The sequence below is a fragment of the Phaethon aethereus genome, assembly GCF_964289735.1.
Source record: "Phaethon aethereus genome assembly, chromosome: 4".
Taxonomy (NCBI): Eukaryota; Metazoa; Chordata; class Aves; order Phaethontiformes; family Phaethontidae; genus Phaethon; species Phaethon aethereus.
The window spans coordinates 74,350,851-74,376,048 of NC_138578.1; positions in this window are offsets into that span (position 1 = coordinate 74,350,851).

Genomic DNA, 25,198 nt, shown 5'->3' on the forward strand with positions numbered 1-25,198 from the left:
AAACTCTCCTCTTTTCCCTGAGTCCCAGCAAAATCTCCCTGTTCAGCCAGGCCGGTTGCCTTCCCCACCAGCTGTTCTTACGGCACATGGGGACCACCTGCTCCTGCGCCTTTAAGATTTCCTTCTTGAAGACTGTCCAGCCTTCCTGGACCCCTTTGTCCTTCAGGACTGTCTTCCAAGGGACTCTCTCAATCAGTGACCTGAACAGGCCAAAGTCTGCCCTCCGGAAGTCCATGGTAGCAGTTTTGCTGAGTCCTCTCCTTACTTCACTCACAACTGAGAATTCTATCATGTCGTGGTCGCTAAGCCCAAGATGGCCTCCGACCACCACATCTCTCACCAGTCCTTCTCTGTTTGTAAACAGCAGGTCCAGCAAGGCACCTCCCCTGGTGGGCTCACTCACCAGCTGCGTCAGGAAGTTATCCTCCACACACTCCAGGAACCTCCCAGACTGTTTCCTCTCTGCCGTGTTACACTTCCAGCAGATGTCCGGTAGGTTGAAGTCCCCCACAAGAACAAGGGCCAGTGAATGTGAGACTTCTGCCAGTTGCTTATAGAATGTCTCATCTGTGTCTTCATCCTGGTTGGGTGGTCTGTAACAGACTCCCAGCAGGATATCTGCCTCATTGGCCTTCCCCCTCATCCTTACCCACAAGCACTCGGTCTTCACAATCTTTGATTTCTATGCAATCAAAACACTCCCTAACATACAGAGCCACCCCACCGCCTCTCCTTCCCTGCCTATCCCTTCGGGAGAGCTTATAGCCACCCATTGCAGCACTCCAGTCATGAGAAGCATCCCACCATGTTTCTGTGATGGCAACCACGTCATAGCTGTCGCGCTGCACAATGGCTTCCAGCTCCTCCTGTTTGGTGCCCATGCTGTGTGCATTGGTGTAGATGCACCTGAGCTGGGCTATCGATTTCAACTCTGGCACGTTGAACCTCCCCCTAGGTTCAACTCTAGTGAGCCCGGTTTTATCCCCTCCCCCCTCCAAATCTAGTTTAAAGCCCTCTCAATGAGGCCTGCCAGCTCATGAGCAAGAATCCTTTTGCCCCTTGGCGTCAGTTGCACTCCATCTGCTGTGAGCAGGCCCGGTGCCATGTAAACCGCCCCGTCCTGTAGATAAGCACCATATTTGCTAACTTCCAATCAACTGGGACCTCCTGTTAGGCAGGAAATATATATAATTATAAGGGACTATTCCTGAATGAGTGCAGGGCTTCATAGAATTGCATCCTGTTCCTCAGTGTGTCAAGATCAGCCTAAATACTGATCCAGCCAGCCAGAGAATCTGCAAGGTGAGTAAGCATCACTTCCATACCATTATTCAGTCCATTAATAAAAGTATTAAACAGCACTGCAGCCAGGACAGATCTCTGAAGGTCCCTCATGACACAGCTGTGCACCACTCAGTGCACAACTTCTATCTACTTTTTTGAAGTCTTCAGCTATTTTTGCACCCCTTAGAGGTCTTTCCATTATAATTCTCAATTTTGCAAAGAAAAGAAAAAGCCTGAGTTTTAAAAAAGATGGGATGGAGAAAGAATTTTGAATACAATTTAAAATTTAGAAAAATGAGAAACAAGTAAATTTATTTACCATTCACTTACACAGTATGATCTCAGGTATCCTAATAATAATAGATATCATTGTAAAGCCCTAAACCCTTCATTCAGTAAGTAAGAGCTGTTTTTCTCAACCTCAGAGAAGACCAGTTTTTAAAAAACAGATGGCTTATTAAACACTAACTCAGGTGCATTTATGAAAAAGAAACCACTTATCGCCTTTGTGATTCTATTCACAATAAGCACAACTATTATCATATTTTATCATTGAGCTGTCACGAGATTTGGAAATAAAATCTACTTAATGGGAAATGAGGCTTTCATAAAGAAAAGGCTTATTTAAAGTTCGTTATAGCCATACAAGGCTATTTAAAATTTCCAGGTTCAGGCACTGTGAAATGACAAGGGTCATCTTTGGAGGAAGCGCTGTTGCTAGGAGACTTGAGACATAAAGTACCACAACAGCTTGTGATTTTCTCTTTTTGTCAAAGGATGTTGAAGACAAATGTACTCGCCAGAATGTGCAAGGTTTTTACCAGTCTGCAGAATTTCACATGAAAATGGGGGACCGCAACCTCGTCCTGTTGTCCTCCAAGCACTCCCCAAATCTCTGAATTCACAGTGTAAGGGGAGTTGCACATTTCCTTTTCTCGGAGCAGACGTAGTATTTTGCAGTATCCCATTACCGGGTCATCCCATTCCATTAAAGACTCACAAAGGCAACCGCCCCTAATAGGCAAGAAAAATAGGTGCAGGGAATGAGAGTCCGCTATTTAAAGGGTTGCCTGGTGTAGGAGGGACAAGGAGAGCTCAGGAGGAAGCCGCTTGTAAGGTAAGACTAAAATGTTGCTTAGCTTGAAAACAGCCCAAACTGGAGGAGAGGACCCAGTCTCTCATATCTGCCTGGATGTGGCTACAGATCGTCCTCCAGATGCATAGAAGCTCCTTCTAAATGCAAGAACCTGTTTACATTGGTTGACCTCAGGAATCTGGTATCAGAAAACAACCACCTTTGAGCAGTGCCTACCAGCACAATACTTTCACTCCTTCTAAGGCACAGTCCTAGGGCACTGTCAGCCTCATAGTCAACAAATACCTTCAGAAGTTATTTTTAAGAAGTCAAATGAAAGTGCTGAAGGCAGTTTGTCATTAACACTGAAATGCCTACAGAGACTCGTGGGCACCTTGACTGCGAGAGTGCCAAGATGGTTCCAGTACAAATCACAGAATCACACAGAATCACAGAATCACTAAGGTTGGAAAGGACCTTCAAGATCAAGTCCAACCATTAACCCAATGCCACCATGTCAATGAACTAATACGAAGTAGAAGATAATGGAACCAGGACATCCTCATAGGGACAGGTTATTCAAGAGTCTCTGTACCTCTAGATGGACCAATTCCAGGAAAATTCTAACTACAGGGGCAAAAAAAAAAAAAAAAAAAAAAAAGAAGGAAAGAAAGAGAGAGATTCTTTTAAAGAAAGAAAAAAATGGCAAATGCAACAGAATACCAAGACACTTCCATGCTGAGATACTGATGACATGACACTGGACGAAACTGTTCCCAGGAAGGCCTTCAGGAGCCAAACAACAGCACGTAGCAGAAGGGAAGATGGGGAAATGCCCAGAGGGAGACACGCACAGTTGCTTGCACAGGTGAGTACCATTTTGAACTTATCTACCTGAATGGGAGCTGGCCCTCTCGGTATTTACACAGCCTAGTTACCATGTTCTATCAAAATTACTTGAAGACTACATTTTTCTTGATAAGCAACAGATCTAAATATGTATTTCTTTAACATCAAGTCAAATTTTTATTATCCCAAGCCAGCTGCCTCTTAGGGAAGACTATCAAATAAGATTCTATAAATGATTTAACTGCATGATCAGAAAAGTATGTTTCTTACACATCCACCTGGATTATTCACCCGAGACTTGAAAATGCATAACACTACAACATTTATCAGGTCATAGTTCTCAAAGAGTTAAGAGGGGCTTAAGCACAGAAAATTCCATATCAGTAATCCAAAAATGCACAAACTGTGGTGACCATGCAGATGACAGCAAACAGGACGCAACTGGCACTACTGCATTATACACAAGTTTAAAAAACCATTTGTTTCATATACCACTTGGCTACACTAATAACCTCACCATAAACACCTATTAGATTCCAAATAACCAGTGGCTGCAGCATTTGGAATAGCATGAAACACAAAAAAGAAGAGAAGTGCTCATTGCTGGACCAAGAAAAGCAGTTTACCCAACCTGGGGGCAGGAAGAAGGCATCTGATTCTGACTCTGCATGAACAGGGTTAATAAATACATCTTATTTGGTGAGTATGTCACAAGTGGCATTCCTTATAAAACGGTCATTATTAGACTTTAATAGTTCATACAGGCTGAAGTGTTCAAAATTTAATGAGGCATTTGTTCTTGGGGAAGTACCTTGCTAAGAAAATGTTCTTTTTTTTTCTGTTTCTTTTTTAGACAATGAATCATGTGGATTAATTAATAGCAAAAGACCTCATTTTTGCAACGATGTTTTGTGCTTTCACTCTGAATCCTGCTCCTGTAGTCTACACATAGGTGATGGAACAGCTTAATAACTATGGCACATCAAACAACAGATCTGTTGTGACAGCAACAGAGAGCCATGTACCTCTGTGCAAGCTGGACAGTTTGTAGCTATAGTGAAAGAACTGTAAAGTGCTAAAGTTTAAAGCCAGTTCCCTGACATGAAAAGCACAGGACAAAGAGCTTAATAAAATGATTAGACTGGATGCAGGACTTGGCTTAGCCTTGACAAATAAGTTGTTCTGAATTGCTATATCCTGTAGAGACATAGGAGCTAGAAGCATCCAGTACAGAATGAGATACTTGCTTTTAGCAGCTCACTTTTGCAAGATGGGCACTCAGCACCAGAGGCATAGCCAGCTGGTCAGAGGGCACATTCCTGAAATAGAGCAGGGCGAGAAAGATGAACAGCCATGGAGAGAAGGATGGATAAGATTAGGATAGGGTAGGGTAGGGTAGGGTAGGGTAGGGTAGGGTAGGGTAGAATAGAATAGAATAGAATAGAATAGAATAGAATAGAATAGAATAGAATAGAATAGAATAGAATAGAATAGAATAGAATAGAAAAGCAATTTCAGTTGGAAGGAACCTACAATGATCATCTAGTCCAAAGAAGGTACCCTGTAAAAGAAAACCTGCAGATATCCCTTCATAATTTGATATCCGCTCTACATGCTGCTCTAGAAGCCAGTAAATGAAGATATACACCATACAGCTACAAGGTTGGTAATTTACTTGCTGCACTAAAATACATTATTAGCTCTGTAGGACTGAGGTTTAATTCCTAAAACAGCAAAATGGTTACTGATTCATTGTTCAACCTAATGGATTTGAAATGTCCCTAATAGGTAATATCGAGAAAGTCCTCTATGAAAACTTAACAAGAAGGCCTCTAACGAAGCTCTTTCCCAGAACAGGATGGTGAACTCTCTTATCCACTTTCTGTCTTACAAAATGAAGCTAAAAAAATATACTGAAAGCTGGACTATGACTGTCTGTAGCCCTGACTAAATCAAACTAGGATTATCTCATGTTCCTTGCTTCAAAGCTATTCCTAGAATAGTTTCTATAATATAGTCATTTTTTGCTCTTTCAGAGTGATACCACCATGTCTCTGGTGAGTGTATAACACTCTCATTCCCTGTAATATCTGTAAGACTTTGCAAGATGAGAAATTCCTGAACAATTATCTGAGTGAACATTTGTTATGTCTCCTCCTGTATTATACATCCAAGAATTCCTCCCCAGGTAACATGTCATTGCCTACTCCACAGGGATGGCAAATTAATGGGTTTGGCTTCCACCTCAATGTTAACCCGGCTCTGGCTCACCAGCTCCAGACAGATATCCAGAGCAGGAACAGAGAAGTTCTGTTGGTCTTGTCGCTGCCCAACCATTGCTGTGGTCTGCAGAGCACAGCATATCAGCAGCAGGAGGATAACCAGTTCTTGTTTCCAGGGGATGGTGTCTGTACCTCAAATTTGCAGTCAGTCTCAGAAGCCTACCTATTCAAGCGTATGCCAAATTACATTTAACAAAGTCAGAGTTAGAAAGGAGTTCAACACTAATTCCAATCACATACCCTGCTAAGGTTAAAAAACACTTGAGAGATCTATTGAAGCTTGGTTCCCCATGCACATCCCAATCTCTCAGTCCCCCACTGTCATTCACATCTTGGTTCATTTGCATCTTAAACATAATTATATTCAGGGCAAGATCACAGTGCATGTTCATTCCATGTTTACCGTCCAGTCTCAGAAAGGTCATCAATTCACATACTGGGAGCAGCTTTAAAAGTGCTGGTGCGTCAGCACCTCCCTGTCAGGTTTCTTTTGACCTCGTAGTAATTCTGCAGGGACTTGGGGTTTTGTCAGCATGAGATTCTTTGTCAAACAGCCCAGCTTAGTTGTAATTATGAAGCCATTTACTTAGTACAGTTCTTGACATGTATTTTCTAATTTATAGATGCCTTGAAGATAATTGTTTAATTTCCTTAAAAGTAAATCTGAAATGGGAATACACTGGACCACTACAGTGGTCATATTTCATTTTAATGGAAAGAGATATGGACATGTTTTAGAAGTAAACAAACTATGGAGATTTAATGAGTATGGCCACTTAGGCTGATTGAAAAATGAATGAACATTGGTCACTTAGTGTGGGCAAAAGTGGCTTCTCTCTTGAAAAATAATTATGTTTTTCTGTCCAGCTGCATCAAAGTAGGTGGGGAGCTTAGATTGTTTTGTTTGGTCAAAAGATGGCAAGAATATAGACGTAGCTCTGTACATTTAATTTAGGTTCAGTTTTAAATAGAAAAATGCCCTTTTGAAACAAAGCCAAAGTTAACTCCAAATTCATTGATATGCCAGACTGGGATACTTAAATGTTTTCCTCCACTTTTTGTGGCCTAACGTATTTACCAAGTTGAATTTGAATTGGAAAAACAGCTTAGCTCTCCCCCTGCAGCTAGGGTTTTAATTGAATGTATTTCACCCACAAAATAATATAATTTTGCCTCTATTGGGAGTATAAATAAATAATTTAAAATTTCACAACCAATTTATTGGTTCACAACCAATCATTTTCATCAGTTATACAGCCGTACTGCATTTTGCTTTGAAAGATGTCAGCTATTAGTCTCTAAGGGTATGGCATCAAATGACCAGGCTGTCTTGAGAAATCAAAAAAGCAATAATGGCCCATCCTCCTCAAGTGGTCAGGAGTAAAGTTATTATCTGTGTTCGCCCTTCTGTTACCATCATTTTTCCATCATACTTGTTTCCATTTCAAGCAGCTTAGAAAAGGAATATTTTATCTTGAGGCTTCTCTTTTTCTACACCCTGAGCAAATGCTAAACAAGATTATGTCCTGCTTCAAAAGCTTACAAAACAGATGAGACACAGTGGAAGGAGAAATTGCACTAACAGACTGTGACACATGGCAGGTCAGAGGCTGCAAAATGAGTCCTTGTGGCTCCTGACTTACAAGCCTGGTACCCCATACCACAGTGTTTTACTGCAGGTTATCTTCTTTCCTATGTTTTTAGCACTGGGACTAGAGGTTTTCAGGTTAAAATCCAGGTAGCTTGGCTCTGTATTAGCTCTAAAGAAAGAGACATTAACCAGGCAACTGCACAAGTAAAACCCCTGAAATGGGCAATGAACACACGCTGCTCTCCCAGTGCTATGTCAGTGACCATTCGAAGCAGCATCTCACAGCTGCATCAGAAGTTCTTAATTCTGAATCGAGTTAAAGCTGAATTAATTAGTTTAAATATAGAGGAATTAGAAATTAGTTCAAAAGATCCTCTAAGGCCCACATACCTCAAAACACTGGGAAAGATTTTAAGTTGCTCCAAGCAGAACGTGAACTTTGTGGGGTTGTTTGTATAACGATCATGATAGTTATCTTACATTTACAGTCTGACTTCCCAAACCAAGACCCGTTTAAAATGCCACAGAGGATCTGAAATGTCTTGGTTTAATATCAGGAGAAAATGAGCCCTGAGAGGTCACCGGAGGTATACAGCTGTGGCAGTGTGCTGTCCTCCAGAATAAGTTACCTGAAATTATCAGACAAGCCTCTGTCACTTCCAAATTGAATGCCCAGTTAGCAGGGATATAAACAAAGGAAGCATGCTAAAAAACAGGTTATTGAACAGAAGCTGAACATCACTGAGGCAAGCTGCAATTCTGTCCTCCCCACCGGGAGGTATTAATGCCATCTAACTAGTGGAGGCAATGCCACACCTTCAAGCAGCACCCTAGAGGTTGCTGATTTTGGACAGTAGAGCTTTGATCTTGCACTACAGGACCCAATGCAGCATAAAGCCTGGTCCAGGAGGCACAAGCGAAAGGAAAGCTGAAAAAAAAAACCCCTACAAGAAAAAAATCTGATCTTTCCAGAACTAGATATCCCAGTCCAGCCAGAGCTCCCATAAAGGGGGAGACATCTCTCAGCTCTGGGAGTCAGAGTTCTGTCCTCAGCTCAGAGCAGAGGGCTGAAAGGCCTAGATAAATGCATACGTGGGATTCGTATTTAACGGCCTAATTTATGTGTGTAACAGCTTTATTCTGAGTCTTCCAACACACTAGCCACAACCACCTGAAAAGCCGACAGCAAATCTCTTGACCAATATATCCCCTAAGCACAGAAGCTGGAATCTTCTCAGAGAAAGATGAAGATGATAGAACTTGCCAAATAAATGTTGAAATTGGCAGATATCTTGAAAGGAAAAAAAAAGGTATGATTACAGTAATTAAAACAGTATCACAGCAAATATGCACACATTAGCCAAATTAATCTTTCATGAGTGGTTTTAATTCTGGGATGTCCTATGTTTCTACACTTCTTGTTGCCATCTTGAAATTCTTTTAATATCTTTATTCAAAGCAAAACAACACTTTCCTTTATAGATATCTATCACACGATTAAGGCTATCTTCTGAATGACCTCCATATACACAAAAGCCTTCCATATTTCAGTATCGTTGACTTAAGAAAAAATTAACCGATTACAAATATCTTCAAAAACTGCCAGGGAAGGCACCGAAGTCCTAATTTATAGAATGCTGGGATATCTCTCACCTTTCTGAATTGAATGGGGCAATGCGAATGAGGCAAGATTGTAGAACACTGCATGTCTTGTGGGGTTAGAGTTATTTTTTTTAAATTGTATATTTTAAAATCAAGAATTAACATACAAAATAAAACCAAATTTCTTTCATAGTAGTCATGATAGAAGAAAGTGAAACCATTGATTGTAAAAATACAGCTAGACTGCAAATCCCTGCTGAGTGGGCACTGCCTGTGAGAAGTGCATAGCTTCCAAGACTTACAGCAACACGGGTGAAAGGATATCTTGAAACAAAATAGCTTCCATCTCCTTCACACTGGTTCATGAAGCTTGCCAGGATGCTCATGGTTTAGAGAGTAGTAAAATTCTTTCTGAAGGAGGAAATGTAACTGTTCTTAGAATATATTCGACCTAAAGGTCCAGAAAAAAAAAAAATAAAATGTTACATCTCCATGGACACAAGAATGGAGCAAGATCACATAATTAAATTGTCTTTTAGTTTTTAAGTTGTTGGTCAGGTATGAAATCAGTAACATCCATTTTAAATGAAAAATTGAACTAAGTGTTCCTTTAGACAAGCATATCTGAGCCTCCTAGAAACAAAGTTACAGGAGAAGATACGGATGACTTGTAGATGGCAACTTTGCCTTATGGTACATCAGATAATTAGCAACATCGCTGCTGCCTACCATAATCTTTTTCTGCATATGTCACGCTTGATCATCAGGAACGATCCTCCAGTCAAAGAATACTATTGCCCAATTCTGTGAAAACTATAGCTTAATATTTCTGAACAGTAATTCCAAACAAACAAGATACCAAAATACTTGCTGAACTAATTTATCTTAGCCATGCATGGTGGGTTATGTAACACTTGTATGTCAGAGTTACCAAAGGGTTTTACTCCTGAAAGTCGATGCCAAATAGATGATTTTGTCACTTATTCACAGTTCACTATCTACAATATAAGCAATGTGAACACCAGTGTTATGGAAATAATATTCTGTTCCTCATCAGGAGGAAGGTCTCCTTGCTTTAGAGGTAACTGGAATTGTATAGTCTTTTGCAATCCTCATTTGAAAATAATTTCATTTTCAGTCCTTTCCGACTTCATAAATACTAATCAATGTTAGCATATTAATCACTGATTTCTTCACATGAAGCAACAGTTGTACCTTAACATACCAATTGTTCTGGCAGTTCAATCATAAAAATCATAAAAAATTGTACATTCAAGTATGCAAATTAACAGATACAAAAAGTAAGATAACATTTTGAAACTCATCTCTACACTACAAGGGACACCAAGTCCTGGTTTTAGGCATCAGATCCTGTATTACCCTCTCAGTGCTCCTGATGCTGTGGGTACCCAGACAGTTTGGAAATAGAGCCCTCACACATTCACCTCAAATAAGCAGCCAAAGTGAGTGGAATCAGTAGCAACAGTTTAGTGTTAAATGGGTGTTAGACACCAGATCAGATCTCAGGAACTGGTAACTCTTCGGGTTCAGTCTGTACATTTCTAGCACTTCCCCAGGTCATGGTTAAACAACAGGACAGACACTGATCTGTCTGAAAGACTATGGCAGAGCTGCACTTGTTCAGTTCTCCAGTACAGTATGCCAACAGGGATTACAACTGTGGACGGTACAACCCTAGAGTAACTGTATTTGAAAGAAATTAATACGATCTTTATCTACCAATCCATCATTTGAAGGCTCCGATGTAAAACTAGTCTCAGCTGGCCTCCCTTACATCTTACAGCATTGGCTGTGAATGGACACATCAAAGTAATGACACAAAGCAGGTAATCGCAAATGTCATTGCCTTGTCAGAACAGTGCATCTGCAAAGCTGTACTGCATTCATTTTTAGTCTTAACCTCTTCAGAGAAAAAGATTTGTGCCTTGTGAAAGTCAGAGGACATTCTTACATATACAAGCCTATCAACTGATTTACTTAAATGCACGTTGCTGATCTAAAGTCTGAAAGCTGTACTACAGCAATATTTGCTGAATGATACCTGGAAGAGGGAAAGCGTTCACACTTGCTTATTTTGCTCAAAAGCCCAAGGGTTTAGAGGATGATCCTAACCACTTTCTAAATTAAACAGCAGGTGTGATTTTATTGAAATGGCCCAAGTAATTTAACCAGTCACTAAAGCTCTTTATTAGAATTACAAAGCAACAAAGATAATCTTAGGTTGGTGACACACCAATCATATTTTAAAAGATTCAGCATGGCCAAGAGGCCAGGACCTTGTGCATATTTTCTCTCTCCTAAGTTGTCAGGCATATGCAGTATTCATGCTGTAGAACACCTCTTCAGAAAACATCTGATCTGTTTGCATCAGTCCTGAAGATTCCCCTCTTCTGTTTTACAGATGAGTTTTCCAGTTCAGTCAAATGAAAAACATTTGTGAAGTGTTCATTTCTAAGAACAATAATCCTCTACCCATCACAGTAACAACTAGAGAAAGGAGAAACAAGCAATAAATTACCTTGGTAAACCCTCCCTGCCTGATGCACCCACCCCAAAATACTTCAAATATGGCTTAACCCTCACTTATAAAATGTGCTCATTTTGATTAACAACCTTCTTCATTTTGCATAATTCATTATTCTGTTCACATTTGAACTAACGTGCGATATTTTACAGTCTTTTATTTTTCCTACAAGACACAAGGACTGCTTTTTCTACCATTTACTCCCAAGTGACGCCACTGGTAACTAAGGAGACGCTCCTGATTTTTGTCCACCAATATAAGAAAAAATCAGAATCAGACTCCTAATTTCCTCAGTATCATTAGATTTATGATCTCCTTGGTTCTCTGCATATTTCTACTTGGCTTATATCCACTATTGCCTTATGTCTATTATTGCTACAATATCATCTTTGTAGGAAGACTAATAGAAAGGAAGTCAGCAATGCCCTGTTTGGCTGTTCACATGAAGCTTTAATAACTTTCTTTAGATTTTACTCAATATTTCCATTAAAAGTATAGTTTCTTGGATGCAGGTTGCTTCTAGAAAGCAAAGTGAAAGTTTATTACAACATGAAACAATGATTTATTTTCTGCTGTAAGTCAGGGCACATAAAATATTTTAAAAGTTTTTCCACTCTAAGTGCTAAGGCATTTTGTTAATCTGCTGCAGTTTTGTAGTAATTTAAAAAGGTCACAAGTTTATTTGTAAACTTTATAATACAGTGCACTGGCACTCTTCCACCAACCAATACAATGCAGCCCTCTCTGAAGTCAAGTGGAGCAACATCTATTTCTACAAAACATTCGGGGTTCTCCGTTATGAGCACTACTGTTCTTTATGACTCCGATTTTCTTATTTCCTGCTCCATTTTAATGGCCCAGTCAGGGAGATACTGTCAATGCAGAATATCTCTCCAAAACTAAATAGAAAGAATTTGTCATTTCAGTTAGCTATTAGGCTTTGCTATTTCTGTGCTGAGGGAGTAACAACAATTTCTCCATATGGCTAAAGTAGCTCCTTAATAGAGATTTCCTAAGAAGAGAGCTTTGTCTTTCTTACTGGGATTATATTGCCTATGAGTTTTGTGTTGTCTTCTGGTTTCATGCCAAGCACTTTAAAGTCAGAGTGAAATACCACAGAGAAAAAAAAAAGTAAGTGTATATAAATAACATACACTCCACTCAATATAGAGGTATTTACAACAAAAATCAATGCAATCAAGTAAAATGAAACTGTGTATGACAAGACCATATGACAAAATATACCACAAAGTAAGGCCTAATGGGTGAATTACTAGGTTCTTTTTACAATCTGCTGTCAGCCAGGACTCTGGTGTCCTCGTACAATATACCACACACATACAGAGTTGCTCTGAAACCCTGACTGCAAATGTTACATGAGCTGGTACCTGGCCGCACAACAACCAGAGCTTCCCAGCTTGCTAGTCAATGTTTATTTGGGTATACCAGAAGTTCACCCATCTACAGAATGTGGCATCAGGTGGGGCAGTAAATTCCCAGCCTCAGTGCTGCCAAGATGTTGTACAGCTGCCCCTCATGCCATGCAAGGCTGTGTTTCTTCAGGTCCTCTGAAAAAGAGGAAAGAGGCAGGACAGAAACTGGAAGCCTCCTCAAAAAGGCACTTTGTGAACGATTGTGGGACTGGCAAGTGAAAACTTCTCAGCACTTTCTGGACCAAACCCTGCTCCTGCTGAGAACGGGAATGCCAGCAAGAACAGTGCAGGGATCCCACTGACCCTGCTTGGCTGACACACAACACTGTAACTTCCCAGCCCTGCCTCTGTCAACAACACTGTCTGAGCAAGATAGGTGTTAATTGAAATAATTGATTCCATTATGGATCTTTCTTTGTCTCTTACTTATTTGATTCCATTCAGATTTTTTTTCTATGTTATTTAAAGGGTACCTGTCTACAGTTTAAGAGTGAATAATCCAATAATACAACTGTAGAGCAATCTGAATTGATTGGAAAATGCATAAAAGCTGTTATATTTAATACAAATTATTTTGTTTCTGAGCTGGCATATATATATATCACTAACTTTTGTCCACTTTTTGTATAGTACTTAATAGATTAATGTTTGCATGAAATCATCTGGCACCTAGTAGCCTTGGGACTCTTCTTTTCTAGGTCTTCAGTGAAAAAGAGAAAGATGGTCACTACTCCAGTAATTTAGAGCCAAAGTGTTAGATAAGGAATGAGAGACACAAACATCCCTGGTACAGATGGATGGAAAAAACAGTCAGCAGGAGAGATGGCAACCTCTGTCTGCCAGGGGTCCAAATGTCAGTGGGTTTCAGGAGTAGAGAGTTGAGATGTATTCGTGAAAGGTCCCTGGGAATCACTTAACTAGGGGAGGTTTAAATTACTTAACTCACCAGCTACTCAATGCAGGTGATGAATTCTGAACACCATGATAGAAACACAGCTAAGGAAACTACTGTGCTGGCAAATACATGACAATATTTTGCAAAAATCATTACATGGGTGAGGAAAGCCTTTGTGAAAAAAATCAAGGTTTCTGCAAATACAGATGTGAGTAGCTTAATATTAAAATCTGCATAGGGGGATGGACAGATCAAAGCAAGCTGTTGCCTCAGACCTGTTCACCACAAACAGTTTTCCAGCTCCAGGAAGGATCATAGGGTTTGGTTTGTTGGTGAGAAATGAGTTTGTACACTATGCTAATGTAAATTAATATAAAACATAAATTAATTTGGGGGACACTTCTCTGAAATGGCAGAAGGAAATGCAGTGGCTTCATTTCATCAACAAAAACTTTGCTTAACCTTTTTAATTAGCAGATAAGAGAGGCAATGAGCCACATGAAAAAAATTAAATTTGGGGATTATACACTCTGATAGTTAACCATCTTACTAATTGAAAGAAAAACTATGGTTGACACAGGAAGAGTCAACTCACCTACATCAGTGGCATGAAAGCAAGACCATGACGGAACTCGCATACCTACTCTCTGACACTTTGCTTACTGCAAAATTCTTAGTGCCACAGAAGGTGGCACTAACATTTTAAAAGTCTTCAAATGCAACGGCAAAGATGAAAGCAAAAGCTATGCAGCAGGTTCTAGAAACAGCTGAATGAGATGTTTTGTGGGTGATGTGTGAATTCTGTCCCTCTCAATCTGCTTATTAATCTGAAATAAAAATTACAGAACTGAATGAATCCTACAGAAGTAAGTTCCTGAAGGGCCTAATCAAAGCCCATCAAGGTGGATATGAAAGACTGCCATTTCCTCTAGTAGCCTTGCCATGAGACACTAAATGAATTTGCTCTGGGTGCCTGTTTCTGTGTTTATCTGCTACAAATATTCTAGCTATTTTAGGACTGAAAAATGAAGTAAGTTAATATTCAAAGAAATATTAACTTACAACCCCATGCAATGCTACAGGCTTGGGGAGGAGTGGCTGGAGAGCAGCCCGGCGGAAAGGGACCTGGGGGTGCTGGTTGACAGCCGGCTGAATATGAGCCGGCAGTGTGCCCAGGTGGCCAAGAAGGCCAACAGCGTCCTGGCCTGTATCAGGAATAGTGTGGCCAGCAGGAGCAGGGAAGTGATTGTGCCCCTGTACTCGGCACTGGTGAGGCCGCACCTTGAATACTGTGTTCAGTTTTGGGCCCCTCACTACAAGAAGGATATTGAGGTGCTGGAGCGTGTCCAGAGAAGGGCAACGAAGCTGGTGAGGGGTCTGGAGCACATGTCTTATGAGGAGCGGCTGAGGGAACTGGGGTTGTTTAGTCTGGAGAAGAGGAGGCTGAGGGGAGACCTTATCGCTCTCTACAACTACCTGAAAGGGGGTTGTGGCGATGAGGGTGTTGGTCTCTTCTCCCAAGTAACTAGTGATAGGACAAGAGGAAATGGCCTCAAGTTGCGCCAGGGGAGGTTTAGATTGGATATTAGGAAAAATTTCTTCACTGAGAGGGTGGTCAGGCATTGGAACAGGCTGCCCAGGGAGGTGGTGGAGTCGCCATCCCTGGAAGTGTTCAAAAAACGTGTGGATGTGGCGCTTCAGGACATGGTTTAGGGGACATGGTGGTTCTGGATTAATGGTTGGACTTGATGATCTTAAAGGTCCTTTCCAACCTAGTGATTCTGTGATTCTGTGATTCTGTGAAAGTTTGAACTTTGAGTCTAGGATAATATGGGCTACAAAAGTACTGAATTTGTATACTAAAAATTGTATTTCTTTTAATTAGGGACTGGGGAGAAAAAGTTTGAGATACCAATTGATAAGCTAAAACACGCACTAAGAAAATCAGTAACCACTTATTAGCTGCCTCTGGGTAGAGCCCAATATTCAACAAATCATTTTGTATTGAAATTGAGGCCAATGACATGTTCATAAACAATCCATAAACAAAAAATTAGTTCCTGCTCACTCTTACCTATTTTCCTTCTTTACATAATGATCTGACCAGGCCAGTTTACAGAATTAAGTCCCTAGCATTTCACTTTGTCTGGTATGACTCACATTAAATTTCCACAGTTAAGGCAAGTTCACCTGTTGACATTGACACTTCTGGCCCACCAGATCACACGTATCCATCCTAAGATCTTCTCACTAAAGGTATTACTGCAGCTGAAAAATGAAGAATTTACCACACCACACGATTATGAACCTGAAGAAAAACAGACATCATGATATCTCCTTGTAAAAAGGGAAGATTAAAGACTATATACCTTTTATAAGAAAAATGAAGAGGTTCTGGAATCTGATATTTAATAACTTTTCTCTGACCAATACGCATGGTGGTGGAAGGTCATGTTGAGTATCACATATGCTTCCACTGGCTGTAGGGCTTCACAAGCTCCTGTGTTAACGTACACTCAGTAGATTCACCTCTGCCTTCCAGAATAGCGATAGTGTTTGTCCCTGCGAGAAATATGTTCCCAAATGCAAACAGCAGTTTTCTCAGCTGGTAGGAAAAATCAGGCTAACATTTCTACTCTAGTCTTACTGCCTGATTGAAGGATAAGGCTTGATTCATATCTGAGTCTGCAGTCTAGTTAATTTCTATGGCAGCAGGCATATATACATCATTACCCAAGTCCAATGGCCCATAGATTGCACAACAGTTGTACATATAGAAATAACATAACTTAAATACCCAGCAAATGCTTCAGTACCACTCTCTAACCACCAAATTATTTTAGTGTTTCTTAATACCTTACTTGCAACATCATAACTCACTTAATCGGAGATTATTTTTGCTATCTATTATGGAAATAATACATCAACCTCTACTGCTCTGGGAATAATTCTTCCATGAGCGTTTTGGGAAGAACACAAGACTCATGAAGAAGGTCAGGGTCCATGTTAGATGAGCATACAGAGAGTTACAAATCAATGCTGGAAAAAAGAAACAAAGACAAGATACTGTGGTTTAATTTAATTAACCGCTTGTTCTAAGCGGTTCTATGCCAACTTTTGTCCTAGTTTATATCAACATAAATCAGAGAAAAATACACCAGCTGTAAATAATATTATGCTGAATTCGGTGTAAATAATACCATAATATAGTCTAAAAATCTCACCTAACAAGTTTTTCACTACAGTGCGCAAAGTATCCTATATTATCAGTACTAGATGATTCCAACCTTCCTCTGTTCTGACAGCCTTGATGCTCTCCATGTTACTTTTGCCAGTTCTCTTGCTGGGAATATATTGACCTTCTAAGTTTTATGACATTCTATACTTAATACCATTTCCTACACATGTTTGTTAATTGTTTCAGAAGTGTGCTGTGAAAAACAAAAGTTATTTTATTTCAGTAGTGGTCAGTTCCAACAATCGGGTGACAGCAGACTCATCCCTACTGTTTCAAGTAGCTGATTTCTGTACTTAAAGATTGCTTTTATTGGCTTGGCTGATGCTTACAATCAGAAAGACAATCAGGCCCCATCAAGCACTCAGTGTTTTTTTCAAAAAGCAGTTGCACCCAGTAGTGTTTGAAGTCATTCACTATAGATTTAGATCATAATGTACAATATGCCCCCTGCAAATAACAGAACATGATCATGCTGGATATAATAAGACTGTTCTTGAAACACATCATTTGAAGTGGTTTTCTAGGTAGAAACCTTACTTAGGAAAGATTATTATTGTTAATAAAATGCAAGTTTCACTTTCAGGGTTTCTTGAACCACTGAGAACCTGTTCTTGAATGTTATAAACTACTATAGCTTCAAGAGGCTTTTGTTTGTTTATCTCCAGAGCTGTATCTATTTACAACTGTCAAGAATCAGGACTACAGCACTTCTGCTACTGCCATTAGGAAAGATTTCTGCCCTAGGAAAGGTTTGCTGTACCTACCCTTCCCTTTCCCCTTTCCAGGAAATTATGCCTGATACAGATATGCACTTTGTTATTCTTTGGTTTTGCAGCTTTCCTCCTCTCTTCAGACTTTTTTCCTGAAGTGTGATCCTACTTTAAATGTGAGTTACCTTTACCACCACATCCAAGCCCTCCAGCCATCATTTTCATCCTGGATGCAATCATTAAAAAGAAAAATAATCCATCACGCTCAGTAGCAAGTTTATAAAAAAAACGGTGCACAATTTTACAAGCCAGCAAGCTCTGCTCAGCACCTTCCAAAATCTCTGCTGTGCAAAGGCCTCCTTATTTAACCACGACTGAGATTCTTTGTCCTCTTATTAAAAGCACAATAACATGCAGTACGAAAAACAGATCCTGGTGCTCCAAGGGGAGGCAGTCATTGAGGTCTAAAGGAAGAGGTCATTGAGGGATTGGGCTTTTCTCCCATGTTTCAAATCCCCAGAGAATTGAAACAGGCCTAGATGAACCTGCACACCTATAATAACACCATAGCTAATGATCTGAACCCAGGGAGACAGCAAATTCAATGCTTCATTGACATAAGCACTCACAGCAACAGCTTCCTATTCTGCAGAAGAGAATAAAGTCCTAGAAAGCTCCTTCCCCTCCCTTTGCTCCCTCTGGTCCTGCTTCATAAAATAAGCTGCTGCTTTGTGGAAAGCTTTGTACAACAGTGAAGGCACCTGAAAAGAAACTTGACATGGGGGGCCTGTGGAGGCCAGACTCTCTCCTTTAATCCCCACAGTGCAATGTGTATAGGGAGAGATTTTTCCAGACCATGGGGAAGGATGCTGAGCATTGTGCACGTGCCCTTCCTCCCTTAACCTGCTGTAGAGACACTGCTGACTGCATCCCGTTGCACACCAGGGTGAAAGGGAAGATGACTCTTGTTCACACCCACCTTGAAGTAAGGAAGATAAAAACATAAAATAGGATGGAAATAAAACATTTGCAAGCAAAAGCTTTTAAGAAAATTAAATCACATCTAATGAAATTTTGTCGTCAGTGGAAGTCTCAGAAAAGACATGAGGAATCAGTGACTGTGCACTACCTCACAGACTGCTGGAAGCAATGAATGACAGTGCAAAATATGCAAGATGAAATCATATGTCAACTCAAACAGGAATAAAAAGATATCACAGAGGATGTATGCAAATATATTTTAATCTTGCATTTTTTTATCTATGAAAAAGGCAGTGAGGAGTTTTATCTACAAAATAGGGCCAGAAAAAATAATTGTAATTAAAAAGCCAAACAGAAAAAAAATTATCTCCTGAAAAAAATTAGCTCCTGTTTTCTCTTTCACTTTCATATGAAAGCTCTCTCTTGGTGAAAAGATTCCACAGCCTGGAGTATGCCTATTTGAACTGCCTGCAGCGTTTGGAGTTGAAACCTGCAACATTCGAGAAAAAAAAAGAAAGAAGGAAAAATTTCACTGGTTTGGAAAGGCATATTACATTTAACTATGCATTATTCATTAGCAATTGCTTGCCTGTCTTTGGGCTGCAGTAGTCTCAAGTGGGATGATAATCCAATGCCTGCAATTATTTGTCAGGACAATCAAACATCATCAATCAGACCAAAATAAGAAATTAGATGTCCCAAGTTGTCCAGGCAGCAGTGGAGGCTTTGGTAAAGCTGGTACATCCTCTTCCCAGGAAGGTCTGGTAAATTAGGTCCCGTCTCCTCTCCAACCAGATCTGAATTTTCCAAGTAACCAGACACCTGGTAACTACACAAAGCCAACATCTACTGTGCTCTGGGAAAGCACCTCCTGAAACACCCCAATCACGCACCCACTTTCCACAGCAGAGTAACACTTTTGTCATCACCTGCGTAAATTCACCACGGTATCTAGGTTTGGTGCTTGCTCAAACTGTCATATAAGTGGTACTACTCAGCTGGGCTGTCCTTAAAAATCTACATGAACCAGTTAGTTACAACTGACCACTTCAGTTCTCTCATCTTTCATGTTTTACTCTTTTCTCCCACCTACCGTTTTCTTCCAGATGAAATACAGCAAGTCCCCTACAGTGATCTCAAAGGACAGGATTAGCTCATGGCACAGAACTGCACCGTTAGTGGTTTCCTAGGTGGACAAGTCACTGAGGCCAAGAGTGGCTGCAGTTTCTGTTATAGCTTTGCTATCCACCTTTGCAAAGTGCTTTGCACTCAAAGAGCACTGGAAAAAACATAGGTGCCATTGCTATTATTTTCTGTTAGCTGCCGCAGGGTGAGTACAAATGTGTCTCTAAATGCAGCAGCCATCCCTTTATACCCTCAGTATGTCTTCAGTTGCTTCTTCCTACCATAATACACATTAGAGATCACACCTGGAGATTCCTATTCCCATATAAAACAGCTTATATGAATGTAGGAATGAAGGTAGGAACGAACAGTGGTACATGAGATACGCAGTACATCACTGTCACAGACACAGATCTGCATAACAGAGAGCTTTGTGCCTCTTATGAAAAGTGAGTTATATGAAGCTCATACAATTTTAACCCTACCAGCTATAACATTTCTTTTAAAACCTACATATCGGTTTGGATAAATGACTTAGGAGAAGTGGGAGCCTTGTGAGTCTCATCACTTATTTCTGGGGGTGGCAGGCTGTAAGATACTGCTATGCTACAGCAGAGCACCTCTTCACAGCTTTATGAAACAGAAAATACATTGCATTCAAATATGATTTTCCTAGAAGATTAGCAAACTTATTAGATAACAGGACACTTGAATGTGCATTTTAATAGGATAAAAAAATAACATTGGCGAATATCTGTTAGAAAACATTTAAATTAAATTTAAAGAATTTTAAAAAGGAGAAATTAGGAATTGCCAGACCATTAGTCAATCTTTTCCAGCATCACTGCTCTGAAAGGAGCTCATTTCAGAGCCTTGAGATTAAAGACTAAAATGTATCTGTAGCATGATATTCCTAGATGCAATACCATGATGATATACCTAGTTGATATACATGAATTGATATAGTTATACCATGATATACTTCGATATCTAGATATAACATGATATACTGAAGCACAGCCAGCAGGTAGATCTCTACGTACAGCAAGTAGACAATCAGCCCCAAGGGATTACCTCCTCCCAAACATCAGTATGAACTCCTACTCTGGGATGTTCCATTACAGACTCCAACAGGAGTTAAATTTTGCATAAGGAAAACAAGAAAGGAGGCAGGAAGAGGGATCATTCTAATTAGCAGAGAGCCAGCATACTGCCGAGGCTCAAGATTTCTCTCAGAGCATATGTGAGCAAGAATCTGGCAGAAGCCATGGCATGCAGAATGCACAATAGTCCTATGGCTGACTGAGGGGCAGTGATGTGCTCTGCTGCTGGAAAAGGTGAATGGAAACATTATTAGAACTATTTGAGCCACTTGCATTGCTTTGGTAGCCATGGCCGTAGGGCAAACCTCTGTTCTTACCTCTTCTAAACTACACTGAGAATCACAGAATCAAAAAATCATAGAATCATAGAATAGTGTGGGTTGGGAGGGGCTTTTAAAGGTCATCTAGTCCAATTCCCCTGCAGGGAGATGAAGGGACATCTTCAACTAGATAAGGTTGCTCAGAGCCCCATCCAACCTAACCTGAAATGTTTCCAGGGATGGGGCATCTACCACCTCTCTGAGCAACTTGTGCCAGCGTTTCACCACCCTCATTGTGAAAAATTTCTTCCTTAGATCTAGTTTAAATCTGCCCTCTTTTAGTTTAAAAACATTACCCCTTGTCCTATCACAACAGGCCCTGCTAAAAAGTCTGTCCCCATCTTTCTTACAAGCCCCCTTGAAGTACTGGAAAGCTGCAGTAAGGTCTCCCAAAAGCCTTTTCCTCTCCAGGATGAAGAATCCCAACTCTCTCAGCCTGTCCTCACAAGAGAGGTGTTCCATCCCTCTGATCATTTTGGTGACCCTCCTCTGGATCCACTCCAACAGGTCCATGTCTTTCCCGTGCTGAGGGTCCCAGAGGTGGACGCAGGACTCTGGGTGGGGTCTCCCCAGGGTGGAGTAGAAGGGCAGAATCCCCTCCCTCAACCTGCTGGCCATGCTGCTTTTGATGCAGCCCAAGATACAGTTGGCCTTCTGGGTTGTGAGCGCATATTGCCGGCTCACGTCCAGCTTTTCATCCACCAGTACCCCCACATCCTTCTTGGAAGAGCTGCTCTCAATCCCTTCATCCCGCAGCCTGGATTTATACCAGGGGTTGCCCCAACCCAGGTGCAGGACCCTGCACTTGGCCTTGTTGAACCTCATGAGGTTCACATGGGCCCATTCCTCGAGCTTGTCCAGGTCCCTCTAGATGGCATCCCATCCCTCAAGGTCTGTCAACTGCATCACTCAGCTTGGTGTCATCTGCAAACTTGCTGAGGGTGCGCTTGATCCCACTGTCTCTGTCATTGATGAAGATATTAAACAGTTCTGGTCCCAATATGGAACCCTGAGGGACACATTAACTTCTCCACATTAACTACGTGATCTCAAGACCCTTAATCATGTAGAGTACTACCAGCCACCATTGTTTTGTGGCATTACCCCTCAGTGCCTCTTCATCTTTACCTATGCAATGCCATATCTCTTCCAGTGTCCTCTGATCACAGTTTTCTAATTAAAGCCACTTCACACTCTGAAGTATGTATTTATCCAAAGAACTATGTTCTGTTGCCTCTATCTTATTTATCCGTATCCCAGAGCATGCTTACCAGTACTTCTACTTGGCAGCTGTGTGTACATTTTTAAAATTAATATCAAAAAACAAATAGTTGAGGCAGGAGAATGTACTGGCAAATCTGAATATGAAGAGTTTAGAATGTAGGACATTGTGACAGACTTTAAATTCTGATACAATATATTTTAAATATAGTACAAAAAATGATCTACAATTAAATCCAAGGAGAAGAAAAGAGTGACTTATTCAATGTAACTAAGTGCACAGTATCAAAGCTAGCCATTTAAAGGCTAAAAGAAATATTTTTACTTACAAAAAAGCTTCTGGGAGCTACTGATTAAAATAAATAAACAAATAAAATATGTACTTCATTTCTTGCCTGAAATCTTCTAGTTTCAGGCTGCAAGTCTTGGATCTTGTTATATCTTTCTCTGCTAGATTGAAGGGCTACCTACAATCAGTCTGCTTCTCACTTTAATTAAGGCTTTAGCCTTCTTCTAGGTAAACTGAATAGACTGCTGGATCCTTTCACAGTCAGCTGTTGTGAACCAACATATTTTGAAGGGATAAGGTGAAGATGTAAAAGAAGATGAATGAAAGGTGATTTCTGAAGATCATTAACCAGAGGTTCACTAAGGAAACAGGGGCTGCTCCTTTCATCATTATTCCTGTACTGGTGTAACATACACAGCCCTGGTTCACTGATGTGGCTATAGCTGCTTAGCTCTTCTCTGCCCCATTCCCACTAAAGCTAGCTCTAACCTGTTTCCCAGCAAGGCTGACAGGTCCTTGCTCTCCCCCTAAACTGCTAACACATCACTATAGCAATGCCCTTCCTTGTGACAAATGTGTGTTAAAATCTTACTTGAGATGTCAAGCACATTAATCCAACATACAGAAGTATCTGCAGTCTTGGAAAAAATGCCCAGTCCATGTCACCCCCGCATATAAAACACATCACAGGAAAGGAGCATAATCTTGGTTGCTCAGCAGTCACAGAACCATACATCACACCTCTTCTTCAAGATTATATACAAAGCACACATGTATGGACAATATACATGTGGTGCGTTGACGTTGGCTGGACACCAGGTGCCCACAAAGGCCACTCTGTGACTCCCCTCCTCAGCTGGACAGGGGAGACAAAATGTAACAAAAAGCTCAACGGCAGCAAGAGATTTATCATCACAGGCAACACAGACCTGACTTGGGGAAATTAGTTTAATTTCTTGCCAATCAAAATCAGAGTAGGATAATGAGAACTAAAACAAAATCTTAAAACACTTTCCCCCATCCCTCACTCCTTCCTGGGCTCCCAATTTCTCTACCACCTCACCCTCGAGCGGCACAGGGGGTCGGGGAATGGGGGTTGTGGTCAGTTCATCACACGCTGTCTCTGCCGCTCCTTCCTCCTCAGGGGAGGACTCCTCACCCTCTGCCCTGCTCCAGCCTGGGGGCCCTCCCATGGGAGACCGTCCTCCATGGACTTCTCCAGTGTGAGTCCTTCCCATGGGCTGCAGTTCTTCATGAACTGCTCCAGCCCGGGTCCCCCACGGGTGCCGTCCTTCAGGAACAGGCTGCTCCAGCCCGGGTCCCCCACGGGTGCCATCCTTCAGGAACAGGCTGCTCCAGCCTGGGCCCCCCACGGGTGCCGTCCTTCAGGAACAGGCTGCTCCAGCCTGGCCCCCGCGGGGTCCCAGGTCCTGCCAGCAAACCTGCTCCAGCCGGGGCTCCTCTCTCTCCCCACGGGGCCACAGGCCCTGCCAGGAGCCGGCCCCAGCGCGGGCTGCCCACGGGGTCACGGACTCCTTCGGGCATCCCCCTGCTCCGGCGTGGGGCCCTCCCCGGGTGCGGGTGCAGATCTGCTCCCCCGTGGAGCTCCATGGCCGCAGGGGCACAGCCGGCCTCCCCATGGGCTTCCCCAGGGGCTGCCGGGGACCCTCTGCCCCGGCGCCTGGAGCCCTCCTGCCCCTCCTGCCCCGAGCTGGGGGGCTGCAGGGTTGTTTTCACATTCTCACTCCTCTCTCTGGCTGCAAATACTGCGTGCCATTTTTTTCCCCTTCTTAACTCTGTTCCCCAGAGGCGCTGCCGCCGTCGCTGATGGGCTCGGCCTTGGCCAGCAGCGGGTCCATCTTGGAGCCGCTGGCACCGGCTCTGTGGGACACAGGGGAAGCTTCTGGCAGCTGCTCACAGAAGTCGCCCCCGAGCCCCCCATACCAAAACCTGGCCACGCAAACCCAATACAATATCTCAGTGTGCCATATAAAACCCAGATTCATCTCCCACTAAAGTCAACAGAAAGAGTGTTTTAGGTTTGACAGATCAAATAAAAATATTCAATTTTGTGCACTTTTACCTGGAGTCACATTCATTTGAATGCATATTCACACAAGCCAACATCACACTTCGTCACTTTGTCAAATACTAAAATCTGGAATGAGAATCTCTGTGAGGAACTGAAAGCCATACCCAATGTAAAGGAAAGCAGATGGTTGTCTATACTGGGAATACAGTTCTTAAGCCTCAGATCACAAATATTGCTAAGCCATTTAAAGATGGCTTTTTAGCAGTTTTTCCATTCCTTTCAAAAGTGCTCAGCTAGAAATAAAGTAACCTTTTTTTTTTTTAACCGATGTTTCCACCTTATTTTAAAAGGACAACTGCATTTCCAGACAAAAATAGAGAATAATTTATTCTGAAATATTTATTGGAATATACTCACGGTTTTCCATATAGTCAAGTTTCCTGATACTTGTGTGTAGAGTGCTTCTCATACACCCTGTTCTGCTCCTTGACTGGTTTATTAAGCACTGTTACAGAACAAGCAACAAATAACAGCAGCAGCTTACTTCATGTATCTCTGTACGTGTTTTCACTTTACATCCTTAACTATATAAATCATGGATTTATGGTTCTGTGCAGAGGATT